General features: G+C 37.2%; 1 long non-coding RNA gene across 1 annotated transcript; it reads left to right on the top strand.

Moving 5' to 3' along the window:
* The first annotated feature begins 1749 nt into the window (after positions 1 to 1749).
* LOC111889843 (uncharacterized) lies at positions 1750 to 7357 on the top strand. Its single transcript, XR_002849644.3, has 3 exons — positions 1750 to 3584; positions 3684 to 3922; positions 6847 to 7357. It is a non-coding gene; the product is annotated as an uncharacterized LOC111889843 (long non-coding RNA).
* The last annotated feature ends 5662 nt before the right edge of the window (positions 7358 to 13019 follow it).

Below are 13019 nucleotides of genomic sequence, written 5' to 3' on the forward strand. Positions count from 1 at the left end.
AAATACTTTTGATGTTTTTTTTTTATAAAAACTCATAATTATAAGAGACTTTCTAATTTAAGATATTTTTTTGTGAAAAATTAATTTTCAAGACTTTGTACATGCGTTAAAAAAAGGGTTTTAACGTTTGATTTGTAATTTGAAATTATTTTCTTTATATATTTATTAAATACCTAAAAGTAAAAGCCGTAAAATAATATATAATAAATCATAGGATTTTTTAAGCATTGAATTAATATTTAAAGGTAAAAAAATCACTAACAAACTATTAGGTCACCTGTAATACCCACAGATAATCATTATATTGGTGGGTATTACATTTTCATCATATATATATATATATATATATATATATATATATATATATATATATAATCTTTTTATATTTTTGATTTTTAAATAAAAATTTATATATATATTCTTTTTAAATAAAAATTTATATATATATATATATATATATATATATATATATATATATATATATATATATATATATATATATTGTAGAGAGAGAAAGAGAAATTGATTAAGTGTTATTCGTTGTATTAACCACAAATCACTTCAACCACTTGCTACCACTAACCAACAAGATCATCTTCATGGTTAGTGTTTGTTGTCATGTAGACCGTAAATGTGTTTGTGATGACCATGACAGATGATTTTAAATTTAAGTAGATAATAATAATTCTGAAAAATTAGTTTTGAAAACGTATAAAAAACAAATAATTACACAAGAAAAACAATGTATGTTTGTATTTTTAATTAGACAAGACAATATTTCTACCATATTTAATAAAAAAGGTATAACCAGTAATCATTGAACTTTGATCTTTATTTGCCTGAATTGTTATATTAAATTACTGATATTCTAATGACCATAAAAAATCAAAACCTTAAGCTCTTATCATCAAAATGAAACTATTAATTGATACAATCGCCAAAAAAAGCTATTTGCTTATGCTGCATTGTGCCAACAAATGATATCTCTTGATGCATTTTGTTTTCTTTGTTATATTACATGTTATATGTAATGAGTTTATGTGTGTAAGTTTACTTAAGTTGTGTGCATTCCAAAACACTAATAAAAGTTACCCTTGAACTAGTTACTATTACACTAAATAACTTTCAAAAAAAAAAAAGCGGGGGGGGGGGGGGGGGGGGGGGGGGGGCGGGGGGGAAGGGTACTCATGTGTGCACATCGGACAAAGTGTTGTATGTGGTCCAACTAGTATTTTTTTTTATTCATGACCAACAAAAAAGAAAACAAAAAGAGTAGAGGAGATAGCTAGCATTAAATTATTAGTTTTATATGTTTATGCATTATGCATGAAAGTAAAAATATATAGAAATAGAAAAAGACCATAAACCGGGTTGATTCGGCGGTTCAACCGGTTGAACCGGTCATCATATCGGGTCAACCAATTAAATTATTGGTTTTATATGTTTATGTATTATGCATGAAAGTAAAAATATATAAAAATAGAAAAAGACCATAAACCGGGTTGATTCGGCGGTTCAACCGGTTGAACCGTGAACCGGTCATCATACCGGGTCAACCAATTAAATTATTGGTTTTATATGTTTATGTATTATGCATGAAAGTAAAAATATATAAAAATAGAAAAAGACCATAAACCGGGTTGATTCGGCGGTTCAACCGGTTGAACCGTGAACCGGTCATCATACCGGGTCAACCAATTAAATTATTGGTTTTATATGTTTATGTATTATGCATGAAAATAAAAATATATAAAAATAGAAAAAGACCATAAACCGGGTTGATTCGGCGGTTCAACCGGTTGAACCGTGAACCGGTCATCATACCGGGTCAACCAATTAAATTATTGGTTTTATATGTTTATGCATTATGCATGAAAGTAAAAATATATAAAAATAGAAAAAAAACCATAAACCGGGTTAACTCGGCAGTTCAACCGGTTGAACCGTGCTCCGATAATCATTCCGGATCAACCAAAAACCCATTTTTGAAAACTTTGACCACCTATTACATTCATCCTTTTTGTTCAATTACATGCTCCATTGGCCCCAAAAATACAAAAGATTTTTAAGAGTCAACAAGTCAACATGAGATGACAAAAACCAAAGGCGGAACCTACTGTTCCATTGCTCTTTCGAGATATGACCTTTGCCGGAACCACGCATTGACCAAAGCAACCTCAGTACCATCGCCGCCACCAGGTTCGATCGTCGGTTACCTATGTTTGATTAATTGCTGCCTACAACCAAACTAGCCCCAACAGCCTTCAACCGATGTTACAGCATCACTGGTCAACTATCTCCATCAACATGTCAACAATCGAGGCTCCTTCACTACCAATACCGGCGACCAAGCACAAGAGGCGAGCTCGCTGCTGCGACCTCCAATAGACCATCTAACAAACCAGTCACCAATTATCACTGTCAGACTATACCTGTCGAAGACCTCCTTCAAGAGTGACTTGGCGGAGTAGCGATGTCAGCGGAATCGATGCACCAACCGCCATGCCATCTCCTATCAACCCAATAAGCATGTGCTGCCGGCGATCCGTATCCACTCCGATCTCGTGCTGAAAAGGACGAATTCCGACAAAGAATCAGAAAAACCTCCAACGGTCACTATCCGCCTCCTCTTCACCACAAAGTGCCCCAATCTCCGCCATCATCGCCTAATCAAACCATTGTCGCCGGAGGAATTCGCAGCTTCGATCCCATTCATAGCCAACAAAACTCTGGTGAGGACCACTAGCAAACGACTGCGTTCAACATCGCGCTCACTCGTTGCTTCCAATATTCATCGCCGGTCGCCAGCATCAACCTTCGGACCACCACCGTTCGTCCCTAACTCCGAAGAAGAATTCCTGACTATAATTGTTGATCCTCCAAAGTAGCGAAGCCGACAAAATGAAGATTTGGTTCGAGCCTTCACCTCCGTGTCCGTCATGAAGCTCACAGTGGACCCAACTGCCTGATTTGTTCCATGTAGACGACAAAAAGAAATTAGGGCACTAGCCCACATCTCGTATCTGGCCGATTAATGAATAACTGGGCCGATAACTTGGACACATACACTCATTTTGGGCTCCATGACAATTGAGTCCCAACAGATTTATTTTGGGCTTGCATTTCATTATATTGAGCTACTCAACAAACAAAATGGATCAATTTTACAAGACAAAAAAAAACAACTACTCAGTACTCATGTGCTGCTAGCTACGCCCAACGGAATGCGTTGCGGCTCGAGCTTTGGCGACCTTTCCAAAAAAAAAGAGGGAGAAGAGTAGTACGCTATTGCTACTCGTGAAGCGTTTAGAGAAAACAGTGACAGGCAATATGAATTGATTTATTATTTCAAGAAAAAATAGTAACTATTTGATCGGGTTGTCTTTTCAGATAATCACTCCAGCACTGCGACACTCAGACTCAGCCAAAAACAAACTCGCGGAGCAAAGCTCGGTCAGTAAAGCATTTACAGGGGACTTTCGAAATGTGCACCGCGGACCAGTCACTCAAAGTTCCTATCTAGTGGGCATAGAAATATAACTCCCCACCTGGTGTTGGCTGCGGGTCTCGTCCTCCTCACCGAGGTGCACACGCGATGCTAAGAGCGTCTATTTCTATTAACAACTTTCAGTTGTGACTGGAATACATAAATCATGGACCAAGTATGTTGTATCTATTTACAGGCTTTGAAGCTCGACAACAGTCTTAGAGACTCTATGGAGAGGTTACGGTTCTTAGCTACCCCGACCCAACATTTCATCGACATCAGTGTCACGTAACACTCTTTAGCAGCCTCGGTCTGTATTATCGCAGCAACAACTACGTTGCATCTTATCAACTGGATCATACTCCTAACAAGGAAAGGTCATTAAGCCAACCCATGCTTGGCTCATGGCGCAACCCCACAACTCTCGTGGGAGAGGTTTGGTCGTTCTCTCTATTATTTAATGTATTGGTGTTTTTTTTAGTCTGATCTGATTGTTAGCAATTTAATCACACCAGACTAGGGGGACTTGATGACACATCGTTTATATGACTAATTCCAGCCCGATGTCATTGGACGCGTACCAATAACATCATATTGGGGGGACTTGATGATATATGGTCCATTAGCATGGCTTAGACTGCTCTAGAGCGCCATCCTGGCCTGGCGTGCTCCTGGCAGCCCAGCCTAGCGTTTCCTTGCCAGCCTTGCCTGGCGCTCCCTTGCCAGTCGTGCTAGGGAGTCTCCTGTCGACCCGGTCTGGCACTCCCCAGCCAGCCTTCCTGGTGTGCGCCCGCCAGCCTCGCCAGGCGCCTCCGAGAGGCCTTGCCCAACTTTTTACTAGTTGGGCCTGAATTGGGTTGGACTCTTCCTCAAACTGTCCACTATAAATAGAATAACTGTCCACTATAAATAGAATAGTTCATCCACTATGAGGGGGGACTCTTCCCCAAATGGCTTAGCCGCCACTAGACCTCTCCCCATGGCTCAACCGCCACACTAAACACCGGTCGGGTGGCTCAGCCGCCACCCACCGCCGCCGTCAGTCACCATACACCACCACCAGCACCAAGATGGTTCTCTCCAGCTAAGGAGAACCATCTCAGATCTACCAGCTGATCTAAATTGATCGTTGGAGCCCGCTCCCGGGGCACAGTCCCTGGGGCAGCTCTAACGACCTTGTCTGTTATGACCTCGCAGATCTATCCCCGGCATAGAAGCACATTCTTAGAGCAGGTGGTAAGAGCCGGAGTCGCATCAATATATATATATATATATATATATATATATATATATATATATATATATATATATATATATATAGAGAGAGAGAGAGAGAGAGAGAGAGAGAGTGATAGAGTCAAGATCAAATAAGAAGGAAAATTTTGGTTGGAAGGTAAGAAGCTTTTTTTCTATAAATTTTTTTAACGAACAAACAAAATGAATCATTAGATGATTCACAAGGAAAAATTCCTAAGAAAACATCTTCATGATTAATTAATTTTTAAGTAAATTAAGAAAAAATTCACTTTTATGACAATTTTAATGAATAACAACAAAATCATTATATAAATGAATCATCGAGATGCATTTTTGAGAATTTTTTTGAATCATGGTATTTTTTATTCATCTAGTGATTCATTTGTTTTGTTCGTTAAAAAAATATATAGAAAAAAACTTCTTACCTTCCTACCAAAAAAAAATTCTTACTGGATCTATATACATATATATATATATATATATATATATATATATATATATATATATATATATAATATATATATATATATATAATTTAAAAGGATGAATTTGTATTGTAACACTCAAATCCATGTATTTCCTTTTAGTTCCTTGAAATAAAAACATAATTGCAAATGAGGTCCCTCCATATGTTGGTCATACATATATGTACGTTTAGCGTATATGGGCGTGTTGGATCCCGGACCTTAGCCACATACGTGGGGCGTACGTAGCTAAAAGCTAAAACCCTAATTTTAGGGCATGAGACCTATTTAGGCACATTTGTGATCTTTGGACCCTCACCCTTATCAGCCTCCATAGCTCTTAACGTCCCGAAAACCATAGTTTTCCCTTGAGTGTGAGATTTGAGCTTAGAAGTAACTTTAGTGTCCTTTTTAGTGTGTTTCCAAGAAAAAGAACTTTGTGAGGAAGCTTTTGACATTGTCGTGCTTCAAGATCCATAATCTACATAATCTTAGGAAGCTTTTGAAGGTGAAAAGCTCATACCTTGTTGATCCTTTTGATAGTTGGAGTTAAGGTTTGTTTATGAGCTCTTTTGGGTCCATGGATTCTCTTTTTTGAGTTTAGGTAACTACAGAAGCTAGAAATGCTAGATCTTAGTCCCTATGATTTGTTAGAGACATAAAAATGTTATCTTGGTGGATGATATGAAGCCATGCATGAATCTAGGTCCTTAATGTGAGTTTTGATGAACAAATATGGATGTTGGACTCCAATAAGACATGTTAAGGCATAAAGTTGACAACTTTATGCCCTAGGACCCCCTAATGACCGAGATCTGGAAGTTGGAGTAATTAGTTGCATGGATTATGCACCAAATAACTAAAGGTGTTGAATAGCTCAGTACGTTGAGCGTACCAGGATGTACGTAGCGCGTATAGCATGACGCTCGTGTACACTGAGCGTGCAGAGAATTACATTGTGTGTACTCCTTAGTAGGCTTTTGGAATGGTGTTGGACTTTTGGATCATTGGGCCTTATTTTGTTTTGGGCCTTAATCTGTTTGTAGTAGGTGGGCCTTTGAAATTTGCTAATGGGGATTAAGTGGCGTAGTTAGGGCTTTTAGGCCTTGGAGCCCGTTATGGCGTTTGGGCAAGGAATGGTTAGGCCCATTATGGGAAAAACCATTTAGGCCCTTATTTTAGGATTTTGGACTTAGGGCTTAGGCCCATGATTTGGGATTGTGACCTAATTCGAATTAGGGCTATTTGTTTGTGTTAGTGTGGGATCTTCCTATTTAGTAACCGAGCATCTTGTTGTTTCCAGCAGACAGAGGTGAGTTTCTCACTATATCAGTAGGTTGAAAGCACAAAAGCCGGTCCATCCTTTGCATTCTAGTATGCAAATTAGTTTGTGTAATATGTATATGTAAGACCAGGACGTGGCCCTTGGAAATTGTATGGAAGACCAGGATCTGGCCCCTGGAAATTGTATGAAAGACCAGGATCTGACCCCTGAAACCTGTATGTAAGATCGTGATTTGGCTCCTGACAATAATTTTCAGACTATGATTTGGCCCATAGCATTAATTTTTTGTTCGTATGTAGTACTTTGGGAAAAATCACTAAGCATTTGCTTATAGTTTGTGTTTACGGTTTCAGGTACTTCCGATACTAAGGGGAAGGGCCCAACATGATGGCACAACACACTCTCCTGTTATTTCTATATTTTTGATATTGTACTCTGATGACACAACAGTTTTACATTGTGATGGTTGTGGATGACTTTTATAGCTATGGTACTTGTTTATTTTACAAAAATGAAAATGAAAAATTTTATTCGGGTTTTTGGGTTGTTACCAATTGGTATTAGAGCCTTGGTTTGAGGGATTTGGGCACACTCTGAGGTGTGTCAAAACTCAAACTGAGGAAATGATAATCTTTTCAAAAAAAAGAATTGAATTTCTGAAAAAGGTTCTCTTAAGTAAAAAAAAAAAGGAGAGTGTAATGCGTGCGATCGGTCGAGCTCAAGTAAGTGTTTCCAAAATTATCCATGCTTATAAATTATGATTAGTGTGCTTGATATGTGAATTGCATGCTAGAGTAAGGATAAGGATACCTTCAGGAACTATGTAATAGAATTGCCTGACTTGTGCAATGCCTTATAGCCTAGAAAAATTTGATGCCATGTATTAGTTAGAATCGATGTTGACTATGTTATTTCCTAAGTGTATGCTTTCAAAGTTATATAAAATTAGGAATGCATAGCTATAGAATAATGGATTTTTCCTCATTTGTTGTTCCTTGTTTGCTTGTGGAATTAGGGTAGAAACTTTATTTGACAATCTATATGATCCTATTTGTGTATAACTTGCATGCATAAGGCAACCATACGTGTCAATTTAGGTTTATGGTTCTGTAAGGATTGAGAAATCCTAGAAGAGTGTAGGATATGTGTGTGTTGTGTTGTATGAGTTATGCTTCTAAGTATAGTATGGTGAATTGGAGGAATCAGGCCTGACCTTGAGGAAGGTACATGTAGGTGTGGAAGGTAGTATTGGGCCCGTACTACTAGAAGCACAATATCTGTACCCAAGACGAGTGTAGACCTGGAAACTCCAAGGAGGTTGGTGAGGAGAAGTCTCGTCGAACATCTTTATCGATATTTTTCTATGTTGTATTTTCAGTTTGAGGATGGTGATGACTACGAGAGGAGGTTTGGATTCAGGATCGGGCTTTGGTTCGGGTTCAGGTTCAGGCATTGAGCCGATTAATGAGAGGTTGTGTGAGCTCATCATAGTCGAGGTTACTCACGGCATCCTTGATGCTACCCCAGTGATTTTCGGTACAGAAGACAACCTTTACAACTCGTTATGGTCATTACGAGTTTGTGGTGATGCCCTTCGGGCACATCAATACCATAGCAGCATTCATTGACCTCAAGAATCGGGTCTACAGGTCGATGTTGGATCAATCGATGATTGTTTTTACTGATGATATTCTGGTCTACTCGAAGACCAAGGAGCTGATGGATTTTGAGCATTCTAACACTTCTATGGTGTACATGCAACCCTATAAACGTTGGGTCTATGTTTTCTCTATTATACATGCAAATATTCAATATTCCAAGGTTTCATCCTAACTAGCATAATATGAAGTATATACAATACAATAATCTAGTAGAATGGCATACCTTTTGATGGAGCTTGAAGTCTTGAACCTTTAAGATCTTAGTGCCCCAAGTGTTGCACCTCAAATGGTTCACACAACACCAAAAACCATTGGAATAACTTGAGAAGAAGGTTACTCAGGTTCACTCTTATGAAATTGTCCTTGCCCTCTTTTTGTGTATGCACTAGTGTCATTTCATGAACCGTAGACCTCTTTATATAGTATGGAGGATTAGGGTTACATTCATGTAAACCCTAATACCCGTGACCTTTCATTTCCATAGGATCCATGGGTTAAAAACTCCATGGACTATCCGTGAAAGCTTAGCCCAACCTAAATGAACTTGGCCCATCCTATATATATATATATATATATATATATATATATATATATATATATATATATATATATATATATATATATATAAGAGTCCATATTTAATTAGATCATTTTGATCACTAAATTAATTCGAAATTAATTCTTGATCAATACTAATTAAATAATATGATTTCATATTAATATATTAGAACTTATAATATATTAATATAAATCATAAGTATCCTTTTTCTCATTTTGTCTATCCAATTGTTCTGATGCCATGCAACCCAAATGGACCATGCCACTATCGAGTTGAGTACATACCAATAATATTTATGGGCTTAGACATCTAATCCAATAGTCTCCCACTTGGATAAATCTAAAACTATTATTGCATATGACTCCAAGATCCCGACTAGCAATTGTAGCTCTTAAAGCCGCTGCCGAACTCTGACCAAGTCAAATGACGTGTTCATTAGATAAGGGATCATATATTCCTCCATTCTAGATATCATATGGACTGAGACTTGGATTATAATCATTCTCTCTGTCCATTTGTTGTTTCCTGATTCCCGATTTATGACGAATGACTAATTGAACAAATCAAATCAGTCTAAGCTTGGCCAAGCACTTAGGGGTGTCATCACTAAATCATCGAGGGGCCCACGGATATGGCTTTTATCCCTCCAAGGGTAAAAGGAATGGATAAACTTCAACTCATATGCTTGTCCTACTACTTGTTGAATCATACACAAAGGTACGTTTTATAGCATCAAGTTACTGATGCGTTTTCGCACAATCAATGCACAACCAACTCATAGGCAACAACTCATATCTCTAGGTTTGTAGAATATAAGATATTATTGTCTCATGATTCACTTGTGATAAAATCCATGAAGTGATTCAAATGAGCGTCAGTTGAATCCAATACTCGAATCTCGTTCCAATAGCACTCATGAACACTGCAACCACTTTGTCCCAGACAAACTACAGACCCTTCATGACAGTCTTTCCTCAATACCTACTTCTAAAGTATGATCGGCTTTCGATAGTTTGAATAACCTAGCTATTCGGGAAGTCAAAACATGCAAAGTGAAAACACAAGAATAATTGAATCCAATATAGTCTCAGAACTTATAAATATAAATAAAACACCTTTTACTTATCACCATATTGATTACACATTGTTCATTGAATAATGTTTTAAGTAATCAACTTAATACTTGAATTAAAACAATAGTCATGCCATGCTCCAAGCATGCACACTATGTTTGTCCAAACAATAGTTATGCCATACACCAAGTATGCACACTATGTTTGTCTATGATCCTTACTTTGTAGAATATATCAATTGAACATAATTCCAATGATTCTCATTTCATAATCCCAAATCCTTATCGTAAGTGTAAGAATTCCAAATTCCTGCCATTTACCGAAATCTGTTACATTCTAAACTTATATGTGTTGATCCTCTTGTAATGAGTATGCACAAAGTCACAAAGACTTGGCAACAGACATTACAAAGTATTCCAATGGAGATCAATTCCATGGAAACAAACTCACATATTTAAAGTACATTCCTTTGAACATCCTTCTTGCATTAAGCTTTCTAATCTTACACAGATTGAATAACTTCCATCTATGGAGACATTTCCACATTCCCATTTTGACTATCACTTCTGAACAAGAGTTGCCTCTTTTCAGAAATCTACACCATACTTCCAAAAATCTTTGACTATAACTTTTCCAAAAATATACACCATACTTCCAACTGTCCATGAGCAACCAATCTTTGGTAAAACCTCAAATTGTCCTCAACAATTGCTTAGTCATATCCAATTGTAGACCTTTTCCCCTCTTAATGCCCTAGGCATTTGGAAAAGTTAGAAAGGATAAATATTATATGTAATCGATCCTATATCCGAAGCATATGGGACATGATTCATGATGTCTCACATAAATACATGATCGTAGACCAGTCTTTTGCTACAATATATTTTTTTACTTTGCGATGTTTTCATAATTCGAATATGAAGAGGGATGTCGTAAGCATAATCGAATTTTGAGATGAGGCTTTGAGAGTGTATTGACCAGGAATGTAGTTTGGTTGATAGGAGGTGGTTAGGTCGGGACGTCGAGCATGAGAGTTTATCCGATTTCGTACGAGGTAAGTCTTCTCACTATACTGTACCTAGAGTGGTACCTATGTATGACCGAAAGGTCTTATATGCTATGAGATGTATGTGATGTATGATGTTATATGATATATATGTGTTATGTATGTTATGAATGATAAGGACCGGAAGGTCAGGAGGTTACGGACCGGAAGGTCGATACGGGTAGGACCGGAAGGTCTACCAGGATTTCGGGACAGAAGTCCCCTGAGACACTTGGACCGGAAGGTCCCATAGAGTTATGGCCTTGAGTGGCGTATGTGTTGTATGTGGTATTTTAGGGAACTCACTAAGCATTTATGCTTATAGTGGTTGTGTTATGTGTTTCAGGTACTAGCGAGAATCGTGGGAAGGCGCCGACATGATCCGTAAACACTTGTGGAGTTTTATGTTTTGAGATTCTGGGATATGTTTTGTCATGATGGCATTGGATACGTTATGTTTTGATATTATCTTGTGAATAAAAGTATGTTTTAAAAATGAAAAATTGTTTTGGAAAGTTACGTTGTTACATCTTCTTGATTTAACTACTTCAACAATTCATGACTACTCTTCTTAGCCATAAGAATGCACTAAGATGTCCTTAGAGGATGAATTGTGATATGGTTTCATAATCATTAAGATGTTCATAAAACATGATACTAAAGTACTCTCCCATCTTTTCAGCTTCGAGTAACTTTTATCTTTCTACCTAATTTGATTCTTCTCATCCGTCCTGCCATATACTGAAACTTTTCCAATGTTTCAGAATTACACTTAAACTTGTAAGTGTAACCATATTTACTAACTTTTAGTAAATCATGACGAATAGATTTATCGATTTTTTGTGGTGGACTTGACCAGTGCACAAGAATGTGTATTGGTCCCTTAGTCCTTCACTTAATTCACGTATATATGTGAACAAGGAATTAGTCTTAATTTTCCAAAGATGAAAATTCTCATTCATCAAATAATACAACTTGCATGATTCCAAGTTTCTGTCCAATTGAGACTTGGGTGATGAGAATCTTTCCTTTTTTGGTAAATTTAGACACTGCCACAAAAGAAAGAATCAAATTCATATTTCCATTATTGCTAGAAACATACAAACATCAATTTTCCAAAAATGCCATTGCAAGGAGATATAAAATAAAACAAAAACAAAATTTTATTTATTTATAAAATGCAGAAAAAACTTTGTCCTTACAATGTAACGTTAAATGAAAACTATGCTATTACATATTTCCTAGCAATCTATCATAACCCCTAAGTAGTAGCTCAAAAATCCAATCTTCAAACCATGCGATTGAAATTCATCTTCGCGATAAGATTCAACATACCCTTCTTTTAAGCTTCCTTTCCTTTGCTTGATGCTGCAAAACATCAAGACAAACCTAGTCACATCATGTATTAAGAATCAACAATTAGGAACTTAACAGAGTTAGATAATGGACTTACCTGAAGCAGAGTCACACTTTTTGATTCTTCCTTCTCTCAGCTCTTTCGGGTAGTTAGGGCAGCTTCGCAACCAATGCCCCTTCTCTTGATGATATAGACTCGTTGGGAATGGTACACGTGACTATCACAGACTTAGCCTTTCCCTTTACGTTTGGGTCAATTGAGTTTACCAAGGCCGATCCCTTTCCATTGGGAAGAGAAAGCTTTTCTGGATTTCCAATGTTACCAATGTCAATGTCCATGGAAGTTTGAGATATATACCTTCCACTCAAATTTACTTTTCCAATGCGCCAAAATTTTTTTGATTCTGCAGCAACAAGCAAATAAGAGAGATCAATAAGGGGCATGTCGTGATTTGTCACATAGTAGTCCTTAATGAACTTACTATACGACTCAGGAAGTGACTGAAGAACCCAGTCAATAGCCAACTTCCTTGGGACAACGACACACAACATTCTCAACCTGTCAATGTGTGACTTCATCTCTAAGACATGAGTACACACAGGTCTTCCATCTTTATGTTTCATTGCATGTAGGGCTTGAGTGATCTTGAACTTTTCAAGTCTTCGAGCTTATGGGTCAGGGAGAATAATTGGAGGAGGTGGAGGAAGAAAAGTATGATTTCCATGATCCAATAGCGGGACATCATCTTCATTAGGGAAGCTTGTTCCACAAGATTTGGGAAGATCATATTTGTCTGAACTAGACATCTACAATGGGAGAAATCCAAGTTAG

Source organism: Lactuca sativa, chromosome 5, assembly GCF_002870075.4.
Source record: "Lactuca sativa cultivar Salinas chromosome 5, Lsat_Salinas_v11, whole genome shotgun sequence".
In the NCBI taxonomy this organism is placed as follows: domain Eukaryota; kingdom Viridiplantae; phylum Streptophyta; class Magnoliopsida; order Asterales; family Asteraceae; genus Lactuca; species Lactuca sativa.